The sequence below is a fragment of the Athene cunicularia genome (assembly GCF_003259725.1).
Source record: "Athene cunicularia isolate RWA chromosome 3 unlocalized genomic scaffold, athCun1 chr3_part1, whole genome shotgun sequence".
Classification (NCBI taxonomy): Eukaryota; Metazoa; Chordata; class Aves; order Strigiformes; family Strigidae; genus Athene; species Athene cunicularia.
The window spans coordinates 23,224,510-23,248,422 of NW_020799097.1; positions in this window are offsets into that span (position 1 = coordinate 23,224,510).

The following is a 23,913-nucleotide window of genomic DNA, read 5'->3' on the forward strand; positions in this document are numbered from 1 at the left end:
AGGAAGGAAGGAAGGAAGGAAGAAAGAAAGAAAGAAAGAAAGAAAGAAAGAAAGAAAGAAAGAAAGAAAGAAAGAAAGAAAGAAAGAAAGAAAGAAAGAGAAAGAAGGAAGGAAGGAAGGAAGGAAAGAACGAACTAGATGGTCCTTATGGATCCCTTCCAGTTTAGGATATTATATAAATCTATGATGTTTAGCTTGACCTTGCCATTGTTATGAAGTGGCTTATTCACTTACATTTGGATTTTCTCACATGTGTCTGCTCCTAGGCAATTTTTATACCTGTCAAGGGGTATGCATACTTGACTTGGTAATATGAACTGTTTAAGATCTAGATTTTTTAATATTTTTTTTCTCCCGTGGAGAGTATTATTTCTTTTACAGACACAGAAAGGGGAATAAATTCAGTCAAAAGAAGTTTTCTTTCACTCATTGTCTGCTTGTAGGGATCTGAACACACAATAATTCACTGTAAAATAAAACCAGACAAAATTAGCTGTTACTTCTGTTTGTGTCTGTAAACATACCTGAACTTTTAAATTTTCTTGAATCATATATTGAAATTTCAAATGAAAACTGTAAAGTACTTAGAACCTTCTAGTATTAATATTCCTAGACTGTTTGAGATATGGACAATATATCTTCACTTATCCTGAGGAAAAAGCTGTTTAGAAAATGGATTCAAGTAATCTCTTAAAATATCTGCACTGTAAAACTCTAGAGGTCGCTCAGGAAATCTGTATATCTTCGGTACGTTATGTTTGACTTACCTGCAAAATAAGTTCTCTCTTTGTGCTTTAATACAGCCAGTGTTGCTGAGAACAAGAAGGCAATTTAAAATATTTTCCTCCATCTTTGGAGTCTTTGGATATTTTTTTTCCTGTTGACATATGTTCACCTGCCCATAACTGATCAAAGAAAGATGGGTCACATTGAAATCAAAATGCAGTTTTTCCCCCATTAAGTCACAGTCTGACTGAAGCCAGTAAGTCTTCTGACATCCTTTCATTTCCGCCACTTTCCTGACTTCTCATTCGCTTGTTTACTTTTTAAACCCTCTTACTTTTATTAAATTACCTCCCTCCAAAGCTATTTGCTCTCATTCGCAGTGTTAAATCATATTAATCTTTTTGCATACACCTTCATATCATGCTATTCCAGAAGCCAACTTTCTCTGATTATTCGAGACCTCTAATTCACCTGTTTTCTGAAAGCTGTGCCATCAGACGTAAATGGCCATAAAGGTACTCAAAGTATGGTTGCTGCTTAGCTGTCAAGACATTCATTTCTACAGAGAACCAGACTAGACAAGCATGAAATTTTAAATACTTTTCTATTGTGAGATTATTATAAAATAAACGATGTATTTAAAGAACTGAAGAAATGTTGATTTTCTGCTTGTTGCAAATATCTGTCCGATGAATTCAAAATAGCTGTATTGGTGCTTTTTTCCATAAGTCAAAAACTTATTTAAAAAAAATCTGTTTGTGAATTTTGGACTAAGATTACACTTTGATTTTCTCCGGTCCAGTAACTTTTACTGTTATCTGAAACATTACTTTTATTTTTTGTTTTCTATAAATTTATTGCTCATTCATTTTTCTCCTGCAGAGGAGTTATTTGAAATTTATGAACCAAAACTTTGCAAAAACTTATGACATTATTTTATAACAAAAGTGTAAAAAAAATAAAATAAAAATAAACTGATGCATTACTCCAAAGCCTGCACTTAACAGCCCAGACTTTAGAAGTACACTTGTTCTCCTGTCTCTGATGTATTCTACTCATAAAGAAAAACAATGAACAGCAACACCATCAATTTTTAGTCATCATCCTCACTGTGATACTATTACCATAGACACTAAACTGAGGCTTCTCTGAGATTTTTTTTTTTTCTCCTGAGTGCAGGCATTACTTGATTTTCTGAACACAGTAAAGCTCTTTGTGTGCGCAGGTTGGGGAGGACATGGGGACAAATTGTTGCTGCGTCTCACTCTTCAGTTCCTTCTCACTTCTCCTGTATGTTTGAACTCAAGGACCTTGTATCAGTCATTAGGAAGGTTGTTAGCCTATTAAGCTTTCTTTCTTATGTGCCCCAGTTCTTCTATCAATGTCAATTTAAACATACAGCTTTCCTCCACAGTGATGTCTTATGATTTCTTTATGCCAGCAATTTAAATTACTTAAGGTTAGGAGAAAAATAAGTCATCCAGGATGAGAGCCTAATAGTTGAAAGAAAAAAGTAGGGGGCTAACAGATTAGTTTGTTATCTGGTCTGGGGAAGGAGATAACTGAGCTTTGGCCATATAATTTATGGGAAAAGAACCTAGGCCTGTTTAGTGAGAACTGAGGGCACTGATATAAAGTTCCTGCTTAAGAAATAGCTGTCAGTTACCTAAACCATTAAAGACCGTAATCAGTATTGTTTGTTTATGAGATGCTATACTGTGCTCTAAGCTACATTGGCATTTAAAAATTGTTCAGGATCATATAAAGCCAATTGTTAACGTGTCCATGGATAGAGATCCACAAATTCACTGAGCAACTTGTTCAAGTGGTTGATCACCCTCATGGTGAAAATGTAATTTCTATAACTGGAATTTGTCTTGTTCCAGCTCATAGCCATTGCCTCATGACCTCTCACTGTGAACTTCTGAGAAGAATCTGGATCCATCTTCTCTATATCATCCCATTAGTCAGTCAAAGGGTACTTTGTCATAATTCTGCAGTCACTCTTGATGTGCTCAGGGTCTCCCTTGACAGTACCACTGGTGCAACATAGCCATCGGAAAGACAGATAAGTCTTGGCAATGCCTCTGCAAACATTCCGGATCTGAACTCCTGGCAGGCAATAAACTTTCTAAGACGGAAAATATGGTTGACAGATGGATGTCTCCATCCATTATCCTGCATTGTTTCTTGTTGGTGCTAACAGATGGATCAACCTCAAGCAGGTCTAATGGTACCCTGAGATTTATTCCTTTTCAGCTGTTGCCAGTACCCTATACCTATTCTATGAAAGCACACCTGCATGTGAAGAAGGTCTCTTCCTCCTCTTGCCAATTTTGGGACAGTCCATCCCAAACAAGTATTTGGATGCAGACTCCAATGCAATATGGTTTTCAGGTTTTTTCCTCTCCAAGGTCCACTCCAAAGAATCTTTCCACTTTGTGTCTACTCTCTCTTCTATTACACTGCCTGCTTGCTTACCCTCATTGCTCATTCTCCTGATGGCCAAGTGCCTGGGCAGACACATTTCCCTTCTGGTGCTCCATCTGGGTTAGGTCTCCGAGGTTACTGCAGCTGGTACCTGGTGGTGTGCTCTGTGACACATCATCACTTTCCCACAGTGACAAGGCAGACCACAGGTGCCATGACTCCAGAGGCCAAATTAAATCTCAGACAGAGCTTTTGGACCCTTTCACATCCCCTTGCACAGTTACTGCCAAATCTCTGTACCATTCTTGTTGCTGCTACAGCTCAATGAGAGGTTTTCAGGCACCCCCCAGCACTGCTGCTGGGGAACTCATCTCCCTCCAGTCAGAAAACAGCTGAAATCAGGCAAAAGTATATGCACTTCTAAATGAGGAAACAGCAGAGGCACTAATTCCTTTTCTGTCTTCAGCAAATACAAATGACTATTTCTCTGTTGCTGTTACAGAAAGACAGTTTCATCTCAATCTTTTCAATTTTCAATCCTTTTAAAGTAATAATCTCATCTTTGTTTTGATGCCAGCTTCTGAAAAGTTCATGACTCTGTAAAATAAAAGTGTATGGGCCAACCAGACAACGTGGCTGAAATCCCATCTTGAGTCCCTGTATTCCTCCAGAACGAACTCAGTATTAGGTATTCACAGTTCCCAAGAAAATCTTGTATTAATCCATAAAAAAATAATTAAAAAATAAAGATTCTTGACCTATTTCTTGCATCCACCGTGTGGCACAATCCCTTCTGCACTTTTATATTTCACTTACACATCAGGCAATTATTTTCTTCCTATATGCCTCAGAGTATTATGGGTTTGGTAGTAATTTCATCCAAAAATCACATTTCCCACATAGATTTCTAGATTTTACCATTTTATATGAATACCTTATTTTAAATTAACTTAGTTATACTGTCCTAGCTAGGGTGAAGTTCTCTTCTACACTGAGATGCACACAGCAACAAGAGAGAAATAGCATGTCAAAGATCAGTTCTTACTTCTTAGAATATTTTCCCTGGTTAGTCACACTGTCAGTTGGCAGCTCTCAGTAATGGGGCAATCACACAGCAAGCAACTGCTATGTAGTTCCCTTGCAAGGCTGCATTTGCATCTTTCATAGCACACAGTGACAAAGATGCCTTACCAGGTAAGAACTCCTCTGGCGTATGTGAGCCACAGATTCAATAAACAAGTTACATTCTTCTACCTAAAATCATTAATTTTAATAGTCACTGGTTTAATATATGGAAACACAGGCAGGAGTACTCACACCTCTCTGCAGTGGTATATTAGTTTAATAATTCTAAAGGATGTTTTCCATTTCAATAAGCAAAATTGGTTTTATTATCAAATACACACACATACAAATATATAGATACATATGTATACATAAGGCCAGATACAAAGTAGGTACTCAGGTATTTATCACATTGAAAAATTTAAGCGTGCTTTAAAAGTATTTGTGAAAACTTATATTACAATACACTCTGCAATACAGCCATTTTTATGTAGGGAAGTCAGACAACTGCATGATCTCATGCTGGTTTAGACTTCCTGATCAAAGATGTGTTTTAATTATATTTTGCATATCTTTTTGAACAATCATTATTCAGTATTCATCATTGTCATAAAATATATCAGAAATGCTGTAACTTTTAAATGAGTGTCAATATTTTCTTTACATATCTTGACTGATTTGTGTTTATTTGCTTGGATTTTAGCAGTAATTGTGTTGCTGACTGTAGTTTTTGTTGGGGTTTTTTTTGTTTGTTTTTTTTTTATTATTATTATGTCAGAGGACAATATGTATCTGGTGCAAGTTGAGAGAGATATTATTTGCATCTCAGAAATCAGTATTAAATGTATTTCAATAGTTTGTTTTGCTAGACATGGAAGCAGTCCAATGTAAAATAGTACATTGTCATGATTAAGTGCCAAAAGCAATCCTAACCTCAGCATAAGGTTACATTTTCAAAATCAGCAGAGCTAATGAGGAACCTCTTGGTACTAATGATGTATGACTTTGCACGGACCACTCCTAACTTTTACCTGGACCAGTGGTTTATAAAATGTCTGAAGAATCCCTTGAATTTCTAGCAATGTAAAATAATAATAACAACAATAACAATAGTAATAGAAAGTAAATAGATGTAGCTACAAGATGCTGCTTCAAGTTTCAGAGTTGTTGTACAACAAAACACACAAATCCATACAAATCCGTTCTCCTCAAGACTTCACAGAGTATTTTGAGAAATTTTCTTTCCCATATATTTTGCTTGTCTGATTCCGGTAGACATGAGTGATGTTTTGCTTTCTTGCCTGAATCCAGCAGTAATTGTTTTCTAACAACTTCTGGGGTCTACTGTATTTGTATAATGCAGAACTCTGCTATATTGTGTAGCTGAAAAAATGTTACCTGTCTGAATTTTGTTTCTCACTCAAGGTAGACGAAAGATCTCTTTCATCTATGGTTAGGCTAATAATTTAAACTCACAGATTAAACTATTGACTTTATATTCAGGAAGTAGGGATAAAATGTCTCTGAATACTTCACTGTTTAATATTCCCTTAATTGGATTGTGAATCTGTTGTGTATTGTCCACTTTTTATTTTTACAAGAAGTTACATCCATACCTTACCTTGGATATTTGTTGTGCTGGGAGTAGTTCCTACAAGATGGTGGTCTTAATGCCTGATATTAGGCAGGATGTATTCAGCACCCTGAGAGTACATAGAAAACCAGTTATCTTGAACTTCTAAACAGTTCATCTGACACCAATCTGTTATCCAGTGAACATAGTATGTTAGAAAAGATGATAATCTTTCTTATAAAACTAGAAGTTAAATTTGTAACTTTTTCCCTACTAGGCTTTTTCTAGTTTTAATCTTTCATTTGTTAATTTAATTTAATAAGTGACATATTATATTATGTCAAGTGAGTCACATCATAGTTTATTACACCACATTACTTTATGGAATGCATTTTGACAGGTGCAACCCTTTGGGCCTATCAGTCACTGAATTATGTTCTTCATAAACCTCTTTATAATTCTGTGCATGGTATGCTTCTTCTCATAGTGAATGCAGACTGGTGTGTGACCAAAAAGTAAGCACACTGAAAAGAGGACAAACAGCATGTGACTGAAAAACTTGTGGAATAATTGAAGAGGTTTGGCACTGAAGGAGAACGCATTTCCACAATAAAATTATTGAAATTTCAATAGTTCCTGTGATTCCTGTTTGCTATTATATTTCAAATACTCATTTGAATGACCAAATTATGTTCTGAATCAATTTAGATTTAACATACTGGTAATGAGTATTACAAGTGAAATTTTAAAATAAGAGCATGGCTTCATACATAGAGAGAATCAAAGTCAGAGCCACTGTATTCTATCACTTAGTGTCCAAAGTGTTACAAGAAAATAGACAATCTACCTTCTCACATCTGAGAACATACAGTTGTTTGTAAATGATAGCCATCAATCTTAGAGATTTTAACTGTCACCTGCCACCCAAAGCACCTAATGAAATAATTCCTCTGAATTTTAATGCTAATATTCAAAAAGTTTTATTTTAAAAGTCCTAAGGAACAGGAAGAAAGTTAAAATTATATTAGCAATTTAAAGATGGATGATATAGAGATCAGAACCTAATTATTAGAGTGACTGACAGTGGTAGGTTGATGCCAGCAAGCAGGTAAACACTCATCAGCCACCTGCTTACTTTCCCCCTGCAGAATGGCAAACAGAATTGGAAGGGCAACAGCTAGAAAAAATTGTGGGTCGAGATATAGTTTAATAAGTGACAGGTAAAAAAAAAAATAACAAGTGATACAAAACCCTCTTCCACTGAATTTCTCAAAAATTATTTCTAATCTTCAGCTGTTCTCTACTTTTCTTTGAGAATACCTGCCCCTACCATGCTCCCGAAGAAATAAAATATTGTCACATTTGATCATTGTCTTAAAGACACAAAAAGCACTTCACTGGTTCATATCTATATCTGTAGCCATTATCTGAAATAAATAAATATTTTTTTTTTTTTTTTTTTTAAAAAACTGTGTAGGTGTAGGATAAAAAGTAATATCAAATAAAATCTAGACATGGACTAAAACATTATCATAGATAAATGATATAAATGTAGTAAAATGTAATAATTCAGGAGGTCTGAGAGATAAAGCTGGAGATTTCCATGACTCGTGTGCACTTTCTCCAACATAACATCAGATTTGAGACTGAAACAATTTAAAGTGAATATTCAAATAACAGCTATCACCAAAGCAGTTATGTTAGATATAGTCTAATCCAGTTCTTAGAAATTTATGAAAGTGAAAAGGTGTAATTTGAAATAAATGCAAAGATGGCTTTTCAAAACAACAGTATTACCTTGACTTTTCTAAATCAAGTTATAAGCTCAAGCAGTTTTACTATTTATTTCCTCACAACCTACAGGAGGTTTTTCATATAGTTGAAAGGGCAAATGTAGGTAAAATATAACAATTTCTTACGCTATTTCTCCCAGACTGTAAAAGCTTCTCTGAACTGTCAGGAAGTTACAAACAGCATGACTTAGGCTTTCTTGGCAACATGTACTAAAAAAAAAGATTAAGTTTTGCTTTATGGTCACAGATATCTCTTTTAGACATCATAATCTCAAAGTGATGATGTAACGTGAAACAAAGATCAAGAAATCACGTTTGTTAGCTTACCTTGATCCTAAACACCTAATATAGTGTTTTAAAAATACATTTTTGCCTGGGTATAAGAACCTGAAAATCTAACCATATGAAAAAAGAGGAGTAAAAAGAAATGGGAACTGTGTCTGTACACATTTATTTGAACCTAATGTTACTTCATAAGAAGGTGCTATTTTGATTTTCTCTCACTGTAATATGAATTTTGGTTCTTTTCTTTCCCTTCCTATTTCTTTTAATGGTAACACTTCCTTTAGCAAACAAAATAGTCTTTGCCTGCTCTATTTTCTGAACATTGCCAGAAAGAAAGTTTATTTTCATTTCAGTTTGGTTTGGTTGTTTTGGTTTGGTTTTGGGCTTTGTTTTTTTTGGTGGGTTTTTTTTTTGTTTGTTTGGTAGGGATGTGTGTGTGTGTGTGTGTGTGAGTTTTCTGTTGTATGCATATTTACATTTAATATGTTGTACTTTTCAGATTTAACCTTTCTGTGTTAACATAAACTATGGCTACCTGACTTTTAGAGTATTTTACATGACATCAGTTTCTGCCTGCATTACTTCAGGTATGCTTCATTTACACTAAAAGGGTTTCTCAAGCATGCAGTCATTAGAAAAGTTAAACTCGTAACACCATCTTACAGGTAGTTCCCATTCTCTCAACTGGTGTTTTCTTTACTGACATCGTCACTATTTTAATAGAGCTTCAGTAAAAAGAAGACTATGATAATTTAAATAGACATCAGCACACAATTGTTAAACCTGTTGGCCCCTAGTAAATGTAACATCTTGTGAATGTAAAGCAATAATAAAGTTATGGAAAGTAAATTATTATTAAAAGCTCCGTGAGACCATTATATTTTGTCATTTGTAGACTAAAACACAGTATACAGAATTTTTTCCTGTGTAATGTATTTTAGTATGTTTAGCTGTGTAAAATAAATCTAGAAGTAACTTCCCGAATTAAAAAATGATGACTCTGTGGGAGCTGCACCTACCCTGATGGAGATGGGTCTTCTTGGCTCTTGAGACATAGTGGCTGCTGATTTCTTTTTTGTACTCTTGTTCTCAGGTCTTGGGGCCCTCAGCCAGTAAGAGCCGATACTGACCACAGGTCAGATTCAGCTCGGGTATAAATGCAGTTGCCTGGGGGAGTCATTTTCATCCAGTTCTTGGAGAAGCAAGGCTGTGGTTGAGGACTCTGCTTGGGCTGGGATGCTGCCCAAGAAAAACTCCTCACTGGAGAGAGGCTTCACTTTTAGGTTAGTGATTGTGCATTCTGAGTTGTCATTAACTCCTAGGAATTCCTTGTATTGATTGTGTAGTAATACCTTTCCTCTCATGGACATTCAAATTTGTCATTTATTAATGATTGTTGGAGTACCTAAAATAAATTTTGTTTTTAAGTGTTTTTCCTGTTTATTTTGAGATCCTCTGCAATGGAGTCCTAAATATAGTCTAGTTTATCAGCAATGTTCAGATGCAGAAGTAAACTTTAAACTAAAGTACATTATTTAAAAATTATATTAAATGTAAATTAAAGTAGATCTTTTTAACAAAAACTTCAATGGCACTAGGCTGGAAAAAATTTTCTCCAGCTAATACATGACCTTCTGTGGATTTATAACAATAAATGTTACATGAACTTAAGAACTTCCAAATTGTATCACAATTTTCCATCCAGTTCAGAATTCTGACTACAGAAGTGTCCAGTATAGCAGATGTTTCGAGTAAAAATATAAGGAAGAAGATGAGAAAAAATTAATTGTTTCTCTGCTTTTCTTTAAGACTCTGGGAATCAGCAAATCAAGTACTTCCAGAGATGGAGGTTGTATGTAGGTCATTGCTTTTGACACTACTAACTGCTTTCATTAATTTCTTAGGTCCTTCTTTAACCTTTTAATTTTATATACTTGTTATACTGTGACAATTTCTCACCCAAGTTCTTTTCACATCGTGGTGAAAAAGATTGGCTTTTGTTTTAAGCATGCTACTTGGAATCACTAGGACTTGTTCTTTTTTTTTTTTATTTTTATTTTTTCCCCCAGCCTCTTCCTTGTTATTCTTTATTATATAGCTTTCTACCTATAAATACTTCTGTCACTGATTCATTTAATCTCTACCCACAAGGAAGCTGTTCTATATCTGTGATCATCTCATTATTCTTCATTTACCTTTGCTACTTCCCTGATACCCTTTTTGAAATAAAACATGGTACATACAGGTTTCAGATATATTTTAAATTTCAATAATAATATCTGTCATTAGGAGCACAGGAAAGAATATTTTTAGAACAGAAAGCATGATTATTTTCTTCCTTTATCTTCTTTCACAAAGGTGCTGCTGCAGTAAGTCACAATAGATGTTTCTTGTTTACAGAACTGCTAAAGAAGAATCATAACCACAATATTGGTTTTGACAATGTTTATTTGCAGTACCTCCAGCTGTATTCTTTTACAAGCCCACAGCTTTTTTGTAGTGAAAAGAGCACCCATGCATCCTTCAAAGCTGAGGAATGTTATAGAAAAGGCTATGATATCTCTTCCATTTGAAATATCTGTCACAAATGATCTTCAGAAGTGCACACTGAAGATTTAAAAGTTATATTTAGTGAGGATTTTTTTTTTAATACTCTTTTGAGTGTTGTGGGTTAAAAGTAGTTTCAGGACCAACTAAACAGACTTCAAATGTAGAAGAAAAAAACCACTTATCTGAGCCTGTAAGCAAAGAGCTTGATGTCTATTCATATTGTGATAAAAGCTGTTGTAATTTTAAAACCTTTCATTCTTTCCAAATTCACGTTAATGTGTTCAGAATTAAATTTGTTGAACATTTGGGTTAAGATAGGAAAGTCACTACATGAACCGCAGTACAAGAGACTACCCTAGCTTAACAACGAGCTTTTTGGTGAAATTAACAGCAAAAAGGAAGCATGCTGGCTATGGAAATACATCCAAATAGCTATCAAGGACTTAAAAAATCCTGCTCGGGCATGCAGAGATGCACTAATGAAGGATAAGGCTGGGTTAGAACTGGAAATAGCCAAAGTTATCAAGTAAAGAAAGGGTTCTTCAGATGTATGAGCAATAAGGGAAGACATATCTCCGTTATTAAACAGGGCAAGAAAACTAGTTGCTATTAATGCTGGCAAGGTAGAGGTTCTCAGTAGCTTATTTGCCTCTGCCTTTACCAGCATAGGTGGACCCCAGGTCACAAGATCAGGATAGCTACAACCATGCATGTGTCAACACACCAGTAGTGGAGGAGAGACTGGTCACACAGAATCACAGAACAGTCTAGGTTGGAAAAGACCTTGAAGATCTTCCAGTCCAACCATCAAACCAACATTAACAGTTCCCAACTACACCATATCCCTCAGTGCAAAGTCAACCCAATTCTTAAACACCTCCAGGGATGGGAACTTCACCACCTCCCTGGGCAGCCCATTCCAATGCCTAACAACCTGTTCTGTACAGAAATGCTTCCTAATATCCAGTCTAAACCTTCCCTGGCACAGCTTGAGGCCATTAGCTCTTGTTCTATTGCTTGTTACTTGGTTAGAGACTTGTTTACCCAGACTTCAGCAGTGTTCCCCAAAGCAACACACAATTTCCCAAAACATTCTCCTGGACAAAGTGGCAAAATACAGATTGGATAGATGGTCTGTGAGATGGGCAAGAAACTGGCTAACAGGTAGTACTCAGAGCATGGAGATCAATAGTTTTTACTCAGACTGGTAACCTCTTACAAGTGGGGTCCCTCAGGGATTGATACTGGACCCCACACTATTTCAACATCTTCATAAATGGTCTAGATGATGGAATTGAAAACACCCTCGCCAAGTCTGCTGATGACACTAAACTGGGTGGTCAGGTAAACACATCCGAAGGGAAAGACATCTTTCAGAGATACCAGGACAGACTGAAAAAGTGGACTAGCAAGAGCACTATGAAGTTTAACAAAGGCAAGTGCAAAGTCCTGGTGTAAGAGACTGTGCTGGACAGTGTTTGTCTTGACATTGCTGCTGCACCACTACCACTTCCTGGCCTCAACATCCTGTTGCCGTGGAGGAATACACTCTTGTAGGAGATTAAATGTCCCCGAAGAAACCACCGTATCTGTCCGAAGCTGGAATAACAATATCCTTCGTAGCGCCTACCAAGCTGTGTTTGTGAGTGAGGCTGGGTAGAGAGAAAGTCGGGGTGAGGAAGATGTGCAGAGGCTGAAGGCACCACAGGTCAACCCCCTCCAGCGCAACTACTGTAAACACCTAGGCATGCGCACACGGAGGAACATGGGGGAGCACATATGACAATGAGTTCCGTGGAAATGGGTGGACTCTTCAGAGAAATCATGGGGACTAGGAAAATGAAAGGACTGCATACTCCTCTCTCAGCAGAATTCAACATCAACTGAACTGCCTTCTCAGAATTCCTCATCACCTGCACTGAGACCAAACCAATGGAAAGTCACTGGATTCGTGGTGGTGGTTTCTGATCTTGCTGCATCTCTTCCATTTGTTTGTTTACTTGTTCTGACCTTTTCGTCTTCTCTCTGTCTTATTGCTATTACCCTTTGTTATGGGAATAAAGTTTAAAAGGTTGTACAGCACCCAACCTCGTTTGTGTCTTAATCTCACTCTTGGGATCATATCAAAACCTCCTCTGACATTGAATCGGGACACCTGGGTCAGAATAACCAAAGAGCCCAGTACACTCTAGGATCTGTGTGGGTGTGGAGCAGCCTTGCTGAAAGGGATCTGGGGGTCCAAGTGGACAAGCTGATCCTGAGTCAGCAGTGCACCGCTGCAGCATCAAGGCAAATTGGATGCTGTGCTGCCTCCAGAGAGGCATTGCTAGAAGAGATAGAGATGTGATCATTTCACTCTACTTGGTGTTTGTTAGGCTGCACCTGGAGTAGTGTATCCAGCTCTGGTCCTCACAATTCATGAAAGACATGGAGAGACTGAAAAGGGTCCAGAGGAGGGCCACAATAAGAGAACCTGCCCTATTTGTAAAGGTGTTAGGTGTTTTCTCTCTGAAGAAGAAAACACTCAGAGGGGACCTCATCAAAGGATTCTAGTACTTAAAGGATTGCTACAAAGAGGATGGAGACTCTCTCTTCACAGGGAGCCACATGGAGTAGACAAGGAGCAATGGGTACAAGTTGCACTAGGAGAGGTTTCATCTCAACATAAAAAAGCTTTTTTTACACTGAAAATAATCAGTCTCTGGAACAACCTCCCCAGGGACATGGTAGGGTTCCCATCACTGGAGGTTTTCAAAATGCAAATGAACAGGGTGCTAGATAATCTCATCCACAAAATGTTGAACAAGATGGTCTTTCAAGGTCCCTTACAACCTGGGCTATTTAATGATTCTATGAATTGGGTAGATTTTAAAAGACTTGAACATCTCTTATTTTGTACCAACAAAAGTCTTAATTTATATAACAGAAAAACATATGATGTATATTATTTTTCCAAATAAAAAATATTTAATCTCTGAAAGATTTAAAGGACATGAAAACATAGACTCAGATTCGGGAATGAGGTGCTTGTGATATAACTAAAGACCCAGCCACCACTATTACAATTCTAGAAAGGAAATGATTGGTCAAGTACTTCAGGGAAAATCTCTGGAATATTAAAATGTATCCTGAAACTATAGTTACAGATTCTTTTCAGAATCTCACATAAAAAATTACTTCTTTCTCTAATCCTCTTATTTAGTACAAGTAGTATCCAATAGCCTTCTAAAAATATTAAAACAGAAAAAAAACCCTTTTTTTTTTCAGATTTCATTTTGAATATCTATTTTGAAAAAAACCCACAAATATTTGCTTTACTGTTTTGAAGATATAACTTATTCCAATCTAATCTCCATTAAAGCCATTGTGGTATGGAAACTGCATCCAGCTGGAACTGATCATTTATCTGCAAGTTTTTAGGATGTCAGGTTATTGTTTATGGGATAACCTAGTATCTTCATTCTAATTCTCCTACCGGTGGATAACCATTGTTTTTAATGCTGCATATCTTGTTGAAAGTGGACAACATGGTGGAGTATTTACTTTACTAAACTACTAGGTTGGAAGAGCTAGCAATGCTTACATTGTACGGTCCAGTGAGAAAATTCATGATGTTGAGAAACATGCCCGAGTGACAGGACTGAGTAACAGAGCACAGTGAATATATGAACTTTCTGGCTTTTGCCTTTTTATTCTCATACTATTTGAGATATCTGCTAGAACATACTGTTATTAAACACATGAAGTATTACCATAATCACAGTCACAATCATGTAACACCCCAAGCAGAAAAAGGACTAATTTCCTCAGTAATCATCATCCCTTTGATCTATTCTACAGACAATGCTGTTTTCGAACGCTGTCTAGGGTTCTCATATTAAGAATTTAATGTAGCATAACTTACTTAGAGGGTTATCTGTATGTTCAGTGAAACCAATAATCATTAAGCATAAGGTCCTCTATATTTTTTCTAATTTCCTTTTACTTTAAGCTTTTGTCAGAATTCTGGATGTTCACGGGAACAAATGTCTTTTATTGCTAGCATTAGTATAGTATCTCTTTTAACAGGTCCTAGACTGAACTCTCCAGACATTACTGTGGTATAAATAATAATAACAGAAAGCACTTAAAAAAGCACATTAGCACTTCATGCTCATATTTAATTAGTCTTCAAATAGTTGTTCATTACATATTTTATAATACATTCCCAATTTCATAAGTTCACATAACTAAGAACTTTTTGCGTAGGTTTTTGCATAACTCAGCAATATATTATTGACAGATAAGACTAAAACTAAGCCAGCTTACTTTCAAAAGTTCTCAAACTTTGTACAGTGCATTTAGATCAAAAATTTACAGCTCAAGTTGGTCTCTAATTAGAACACAGAGATCAGCCAAAATAATTTGGTATATGAATTCCTCTGTACATATAAATTATATAAGTAGCACATGAAAACTGTAGTTCTAAACTTGGAGATGTTCTGTTTCAGAATCGTTTATCAATGTACAGAAATGCTAATATGCCAAAGACTTCCTCTTAAAGCCAATTATTAAGGTTTGCCTTCCTAAAAATCAGGAAAGCCACTCAATATCCATTTTTGATATAAACAAGAACAAGGATGTTATAAGGAGAGAAAAACAAACTACCACGCCTTATCTGTGAAATTTCTGTCAAATTACATGAGAAAGATATAAATCTAGGTAATATTATACATTTGGAAATAAAATTACACATTAATATTTCATTTTATTGAGGTTGCTTAAATTTAATTGTCAAAATGTAAGAATAGCCTAAAATAATTTAAGATTTTGGGAACTTACTTTTGTTCATTTTGTAGCAAATATTCACAGAAATTCATTTGTATTGAATGCTTTGTGTGCTGAATATCAAATGTCAAATATAGGGTATCTGTAAAATATGTTATTCAGCAGTCTCTTGAAAAACTTATCTGTAAATAGCCTAACCAATGTTTCAGGGGTTTGCACACTTTTCAAGGTGTGTGTGACAGTTAAAAATGGCTGAATTCATCTCCAGAGTGGGATTAATGAAAGGACTGGGTTACTTTAAATATGATTTTAAAATAGTTTAGGTTAAGCATGTTGTGTAGCAAATATGTGTCTGCTTTTACAGAGCAAACACCAACGAACAACAGCGCATCTGAATTTTTGAGAATATAAAGCGTTAATCTATTGCTTTTTATACACTTATGTATATGCTTCATTAAAGAAAGTAATGTAATTTTTTCCACAGAAATTGCTTCCATGATAATACTGAGTTACAGAATTGATTGTCTCAAAACACAGTGACATAGACTAACATATTGTATCTTTTCCTCCTGTTCTGCATGTCAAGTATCAAATATTTTGTTGTGATCATTCATTACATTTTTCAATTTATTTCAAGTGTGATTCTGTTGCATTGGTGATGATAAGATTTTGAAAAGAACAAAATACATAAAAATGGAACAAGATGAGAATTGAAAAACTTTACCTAAACTTTAGTCATGTTGTCTTTATAGGTGCAACACTTCTAACCTCTTCAAAGTCATATTTCAGTAATAGTATTCCCAGGTAGCCACCTTCTTTCCCAGTTTCTGCTGATTTTTTTTATCCACACATGTATTTGTATTTGTGGATCCATATAAAATGCTGGGAATCTGATGACTTCACTTGTTTTTGACACTGTGGCTCCCACTGAGAGAGTAATGAGAATGACAGGGCAAGGAAGTAAAAATAAGTGAGACTAAATTTTTCAGAGCATCTTTGCAGCAGGCCAGAAGAGAATTTCAGAACAGTGATTTGTCATATACTTTGGGTAAACAAGTGACCAGAACAGCATCTCTCTTCCACACTTTTTTTTTTTTTTGCTAGTCTTCCAGACCTCATTCTTCCTGTTTTCCCTCTTGAAGATGTTTCTTATTTTCAAATCTCTGCCACTCATTTATTTTTCTTCTAATTCAATAATTTTTATTCTGTAAATATCTTTTCTCATAATGCACCTCTTCTTTGCGCGCTCCTCCTAGGTCCTTTGTTTAATCATGCTTTATTATTTTCTACTCTCTCTTTTCACTGTGGCCATGGTACTTTCTTGTCTTTCTCCACTCACTCCTTCCTCTGTTATTGCATGCACTGCTATTCCCTTTCACTGTTGTCATCTCAGTTTCACCATTTGTTCGATGTCCACCTACTCCAAAGGCTCAAAATGCAGAAAAAGCAGAGAAGGGTCCTTGCTGATTACTTGGAAAACAAGGAACAAATATCTTCATGCTGGCAGAGTTCAAAGCATGCAGCTGAAAAACTCTCAGCTGCCTCACGTCTCACTGAGCTAGTAGAGGAAAGATGTGCTTCATACATCTTGCAAGCTTTGACTGTCTTTTCTCTCCTCAACCTGATTCAACAGTAAGTTCTTCAATGTCTTTTAGAGGTAGCAGCTCAGAAGTACTTTGTCATAGTAATAGACGATATATGTTATGAATTGATTAGAAAAGAAGTGTGTGTTCTTGTTCAGGTCAAATTGAAGTGGCCACCTAACTTAACAGGTTGCATTGTCAAGGAAAACTGAAGATCGCTAGAAGAAATTTATAGTTGTTTTGCACTCATCATGTATCTGTCATGCTGCATGGACGTGTATTGAAAGCATGGGATTGTCTAATGGAAACTGATAGACTCTGAAAAGGTTGGCATCCAGTGGCTGTCCTTCATGTTTCAAATTTAGGGACCTCCAAAAGGAAGACAGGAAATTTGTAGAAATTCAGTTTATAATCTCCCCTGAATTACATGTACTAGCGTCTGCTCCATTAGTTACTTTATAATCCACTCAGATCGAGGTCTTTTAGGAAGTGTCTTCTATTGTTGAGAAGATAAAACTTGTGATATAGCAAAATCAAGACTATAGGCTACATAGTTATAGCAATAACAAAGACAACGGACTGCAGTTCCCATTCCTCATCTCTCTGTGCTGCTCAGGGGGAGGAGGTACAAGAGTTGGGAGTTAAATTATGCCTGGGAAGAAGGAAGAAGGGTGATGGGAAGATGTTTTTATATTTGTTCTTATTTGTCATTATTCTAGTCTGTTATTAATTGACAATAGATTAATGTATAGATTAAATTAATTTCCCTAAATCAAGACTGTTTTGCCAGTGACAGTAACTGCTGAGTGATCTCCCTCACCTGTGAGCTTTCCATTGTATTTTCTCCCACTCTCCTGTTGAGGAGGGGGATTGATAGGGTGGCCTGATGGACACACGGCAGCCAGCCAAGGTCAATCCATCCCATAAACATAAGGATATTAAATAGAAGAAATGTGTACCCATGATTCTTACCTCCATCCTTAATGCTTAAAGAAAGCAGAATGTTATCATTTTAATCCAATCTTTATTTTGTAAGACATTTCCTAGTTACTGGACAGTGTTTCTCCATCTATCAAATATCTACATGCCTGGATGGAGTCTCTAGAATATGAAGAAAAAACTTTTAATGCAGTCAAGCCTATCAACATCATCACTTTCAAAAGATAAATTTGTATTATCAGCTTCCCATGAGCAAATACATTTAAGATAAACCAAGAAGGTGAACTAACAGATTTAAGCTTCTGTAATGACACAGCTAATAAATTCGATTTTTTCCCTCCCTCATTGTACAGCAAACTTATTGAGCAGAGTACATTATTTTCTTTTAGGTACTTACTGAAGAACAAAGTTAATGAAATAGTACAAAGACACTTTGGACAGATTAGAGAATTGTTAGCTAAAAAAATTCAGTTGTGCTTTATTAGGTGAGAGTCAACTGCTGGTTATCACACATGTTGATAAATCTAAAATCAAATACTGTATTCAGAATGTAGCCTTTTTCGGAGAGCAACTTGTCCTAGTTTTGGCTGGGATAGAGCTAATATTTTCTTCTGAGTAGCTGGAATAGTGCTGTGGTTTAGATTTAGTATGGGATTTAGTATGAGAAGAATATTGATAATGCACTTTTTAGTTGCTGATAAGAAATCAAGGACTTTTCAATTTCCTATGCCCTGCTAATGGACAGGTACACAAGAAGCTGGAAGCATAGCCAGAGCAACAGCCACAAACTGACCAATGGAATATTCCATATCATATAATGTCATGGTCACTATATAGATGAGAGTTGATTGAGAAATTCTCTTGCTTCTGGGATTGTGGTTTTGGAATTCTTACTGTCTGTGATTGCTAACTGGGAATGGGCTGGGCTTTATTTGGTGGGTGGTGATCAATCACATTGTACATTACTCATTTGTATTTTCTATCACTATTATTAATATTACTACCATTATTATTTAAAATTAATTTTATTTCGATTATTAAAATGTTTTTATCTCAACCTATGACTCTCCTTATCTTTATCCTTCCAATTCTCTTCCCCACTCCCTGGGGTGGAGGAGGGTGAGCAAGCTGCTGTGTGGTGTTTGGCTGCCAGTCAGGTTTAAACCATGACACAGCCCATGATTTGTTGAAGGAAAATTGCTTCATTGCACTGTCTGTTATTTATTGTACAAAAAGGTACATTGAAATGTATTATGAGTAGTAGTTCACAAATTAAACCTTAACTGTATCTCTGACCCTTTGAACAAGCCTCTCTTTTTCTTTTAAATGTTACCTTTCAAAAGTTCAGATCAATGTAATTTCTGTCCTTTAAGACCACAATTATGATACTTAGCCAATTTATATAATTTTTCATCTTATATCAATAATTAATCATACCAAAATAGTGTGACAGAATTTTAAGTATTATTACCAACATTTTATCAATGAAAGTAACAATTCCATATTCAGACAAAGCTTTATTTCATTTCTTAACAGTCTGGTATTCTTTATTGCTGATTTTACGTAGCTTTTTGTACCATTGCTATGGTCAAGATATACATGCAACAAATTGTCTATCATTCTAGTGAAAACAGTTTATACTGCTTGCAGCATTGTGAAGAATGACTCATGAACGTATGTACATTGCTTGTATTATGTACATTGTAAATTTCCTTTAAATGACTGAACAGTTTAAAATTACAACTAAGATAATAAGCAGAAAATTAATCTTTCTTCTTTCTCAGAAGTCTCAAATTTTGTAAATGCTTGTTATAATATTCTGAGATGCTGATAAGCATTTATTGTATTCCAGTGAATGGGAAGATATCTGAATTTTATTTTAGTGGTCATTTCAGGAGGAACTGAAATTATATACTGTTGAATTAAATTGAAAATTTATCTGCTCTTCCAGGGGGAAAAAGCTACAAAATCCAGTAAATGAATTTGCAGAATTGGTATAATTAATGTTAAATATATCTTATTGGCAGTTGCTGGTTGATAAAGTTATTCTTATCATAGATGTGCATGCACATCTACTGCAAGGGTTAGCAGAAAAATGTTTCCTTTTTGAAAGCAAACATTTATTCAAAAAAAAAATCTGTTTCTGTTTTTCTAGTTTGAATTTGAGATGTGCTGACACTCAGAAACACCTGAATTTGATTTGGTCTCACTAGTAATTAACGGAGTTTATTGGAACAGGTTTTTTTTTTTGCTGGCAAATAGCTGTTGAAAAGAATAATGCATCAGTTATAAATAGCAAATTTTCTTGTGGTTGATGCACTTTTTGAAATCAAAGGACATAAAATGTAAATGCTTTAGTTGAGAAGACAGTGGCAAACTTTTAAGCTATGAATTGCTCTGGTTGAAATGGTTGAATGTTGTATGACATTACACTGCTGTTTAAAATAGTTAAAGATTATTGTTCTAAACTGAGATATGATGTAGGCCAGGGGCCTGTAAGGTGGTTATATTTTTATCCTTTGGGAAAAGAAACAAATAAAACCAAACAAACAACAAATCCCAAACCAAAACCAAACCACACCAACCTCACATCCTTGATATCTAAAATTGAATCCCTAAAATTCTCGGACACTCTTAACGTTACTGTTATGCACCTCTTCATCAGTGAAATGATGTAGTCACATAACAAACAGGATTTAGTTAAAATTTCCTAAGCACTCTGTTATTTTGAAGAGCACCACAGAACTTTCTAGAAGAAAAATATAATGGGGGACATGCTTATTTACAGCTTGAAGCAAGAATTATTTTTCATTCAACAGTTCCTTCTGGAAGATTTAACAATTGTTTGGATTATCTTGAAATTCTCTTTTAGGCCCAGAGCAGTATCACAAGCATACATTTTGGTCCTAAATACAATGTATTTTATGAAGTCTATAATTTTTTCGTGACATTTTTGTTCACACAGGGACAGTCCATGTCTTTGATTCTCCTACCATTGATCTCAGTTTTTACTACAAGGGCTACATAGTGATTTTTAGTTATTCAGGGGTAAGTTTGAAGAAAATAGATGGCCGTAAATCTTATGAAATTATAAAAAACTATACAAATAAACAGCTAACTGCTATAATTGAATAAAGACACAGAAACCAAGTCAATCAGGTATTTGGAGGCAGGGGGAGATGAAAAAAAAAACAAACCCACACTAAAAGCACCTACATTCCCCCTATCTCCACAGCTGCTCCAATTTTCCTTACTGCTGAGAGGGGCAAGTGTTTTCACCGAGGTTTTCTTCTTATAAGTTTCACTTATAAAGAATTTAAACATAAAATATTGATAAAGATGTCCCATCTCACGGTGAATCCAAAGTATCCAAAATACTGTTATTGATAGAAATGTTTGAACTGCCATACAGTAATTCAGAGACATAAGCAGATTAATAAAAAATTGCATGGTTGCAAACAGTTAACAATTATAAAACCTGAAAAATCAGTTGCATTACAGGCGGTTGACATATATTCATTAGTTTCACAAAGTTCACCTGGGTCTACTCATATCTTTGGAGCTGACAAGCATTAAGACATAGACTGTCTGTCTGTATTTCTCTGAGGGAACTAGAATTCAGAAGTTTCTGTTGCATTTGTCCTAGCTTAAATCAATATGTTCTCTTTGTTATTCAGGAAAGGTACTGTAGACTCCCAAGATTTATATTTTTAGCCAATATGAAAAATACATAATGTTCCATTATGTCCCAGATGGGGATTTGTTCAGACTATGTTCTAATTCTTAATCAACTAACTTGAAGAAAAGAGGAGGAAATCTGTTATATGTTAATTAATTTTGGATGCATTTACTCAAAATATATAACAACACACACTGAAAATCAATTATCTAATGGTCAATCTCCATTGTTACCACATTTGAAATAAAGACTGTATAACAGTGAGGATTTTACAGAAACAAAATTGATCATGCCCTCTCTCAGAAAACGCATCCCTCCCTGCAATTTAAGTAATATTATGGGAATTTCTAGCCTCTTAGTATCTTGATGAATAGAACACATGATTAACTTCTGTGTTGGTTAATATTTCTGTCTTGCTGGAGCTACTTCTTATTTCCCCTCAATTTGAGATGTCAGAAATTAATTTAGTGCTGCCCTTGAATATTATCTCAATTATGGAATTGAAATAACTTAAATTAACCTTATGAATGGAAATGCTTTAGACAGGAGTTTTCATAACGAGTAATACAATGTGGTGGGTTTGTGTGGGAATTTTGCTAGTGGGAGAGAGGGCTACAGTGGTAGCCCCCTATAAGAAGCTTCTTGAAGCTCTCCTGGCTCCAAGTCATACCTGCCTCTCGCCAAGGTCGAGTCAATTAGAGATGGTGGGTGCACCTCTGTGACAACATGTTTAAGAAGGGGAACTGGGGAGGAAGAATGTGAGGAGGACACCTATGCAAAAACTGAGGTCAGGGGAAGAAAGGAGGAGGAAGGTAGTGGGGGATGTCCCCAGAGCAGAGACTCCCCTCAGCCCATGGTGAGTGGGCAGACTGTCCCACCACAGTCCATGTCAGTCCATGGGGGAGAAGATGCCCACCTATAGCCAGTGGAGGACCCCACGATGGAGCAGGTGGCTGAACCTGAAGAAGGCCGGGACTCTGTGGGAAGAAGTGGCTGTTGTGGTTCGGCCCTGGACAGACTGCAACCCACAGGACAGATCCACACTGAAGCAGCTTGGAAACGGCTGTGTCCCTGGGAAGGACTCATGTCTGGGAAAGTTCATGGAGGACTGTCTCCTGTGAGAGGGACTCCACGCTGCAGCAGGGGAAGAATGTTAGGAGTCTTCCCCTGAGGAGGAAGGAGAGGAAGGACTGACTGCACCCCCCCATTACCTTCCCCCCTGTGCTGCTTAGGGGAAGGAGGTAGAGAAATCGTTAGTGAAGCTGAACCCAGGAAGGAGGGAGGGTTGGGGGGAAAGTGTGTCCAAGATGTGGTAATGCTTCTCACTGTCCTACTCCGTTAAGTGTTGTTGTTAGTGTTTCAATTAAATTTATATTCTTTTTCTTCCCCTAGCAAGTGACTGAGCAGCTGCGTGGTGCTCACCTTCCTTCTGGTCTCAAACCAGGACAGAGATGTGCTACTAAGACACTGCTTTAAATTGCAGTACTAGTTACTTGATGGAGATTTTAGTAAAATATGTTTTTTCTGCAATCATATAATCAGGGTCAGTGTTCAGTGGCTACTTTTCTATGTCCCCCTTACTCCTTTTTTTGAAAATCAAATCAGTATAAAATATACCTCACTAAAGTAGCTAAGCCGTTAGGATAATTACATTTTCACCAGCAAAAGTTGCGGTAAGATCATATGTCACATAAAACATGAATAGAAATTGATTATTCATTCCTTTACATAAGTAAATTTTTGAGTATTATAAGAAATTATAATTAGTATGTTCAAAGCAGATTGCCCTCCCCAAAATTTTTTTCAAACAAAGTGCATAAAAGGAGAAATAATAGCCACATTTAATTGTGGGAAGTAAAATATTTATACGAATTACAGTCCAAAATTAGTCACAGTCATTCACAGGGCACTGATCTAGATTAAATCAAACTGGAATAATTTTCCCGTTGTATGTTATTGTGCAGTTCTGTGAATACACATACTGGTAAAAGTGTGACTGGGAGTAAGAAGGCAGAACAAACAGGAAAGGATGCAGAGGGTGGGACAAACTCTTTCAGTCTTTATTTTACTGTGATTATCTTACCTACTGACCCACTATCCACTACTATCTGAGGCGTGATACTGGGCAGTAAGGACCTATGTTCTGATCCATTATGGGCCATTCTTGTATTCCAAAGAGGTATACATGACCGTGGTTAAAGGTAACTTGAACTTTGGATAGAGTAGAAAATTATTAAAACTATAATCCATGACGTTTTAGTTTTAATGATTTTTCTTTGAGAATCCTTTCCATTTTACTGATACTCACCTGGTACCCTTAGGTATACTCATTTCAGTGCACTCATATTCCATTTATCCATTGTATCTGAACTAAGAATTCTGTCCAATATACTTTTTAAAGTATTGAAATCTCTGAGTTTTACTGGACCTGTGTTTATAAAGTGACAACCGTTTTCAAAAATAATTCACTTGCCTATATCGTACCTTCTATCTATGTTTCTTTCATATTAATGGAAGCAGGAA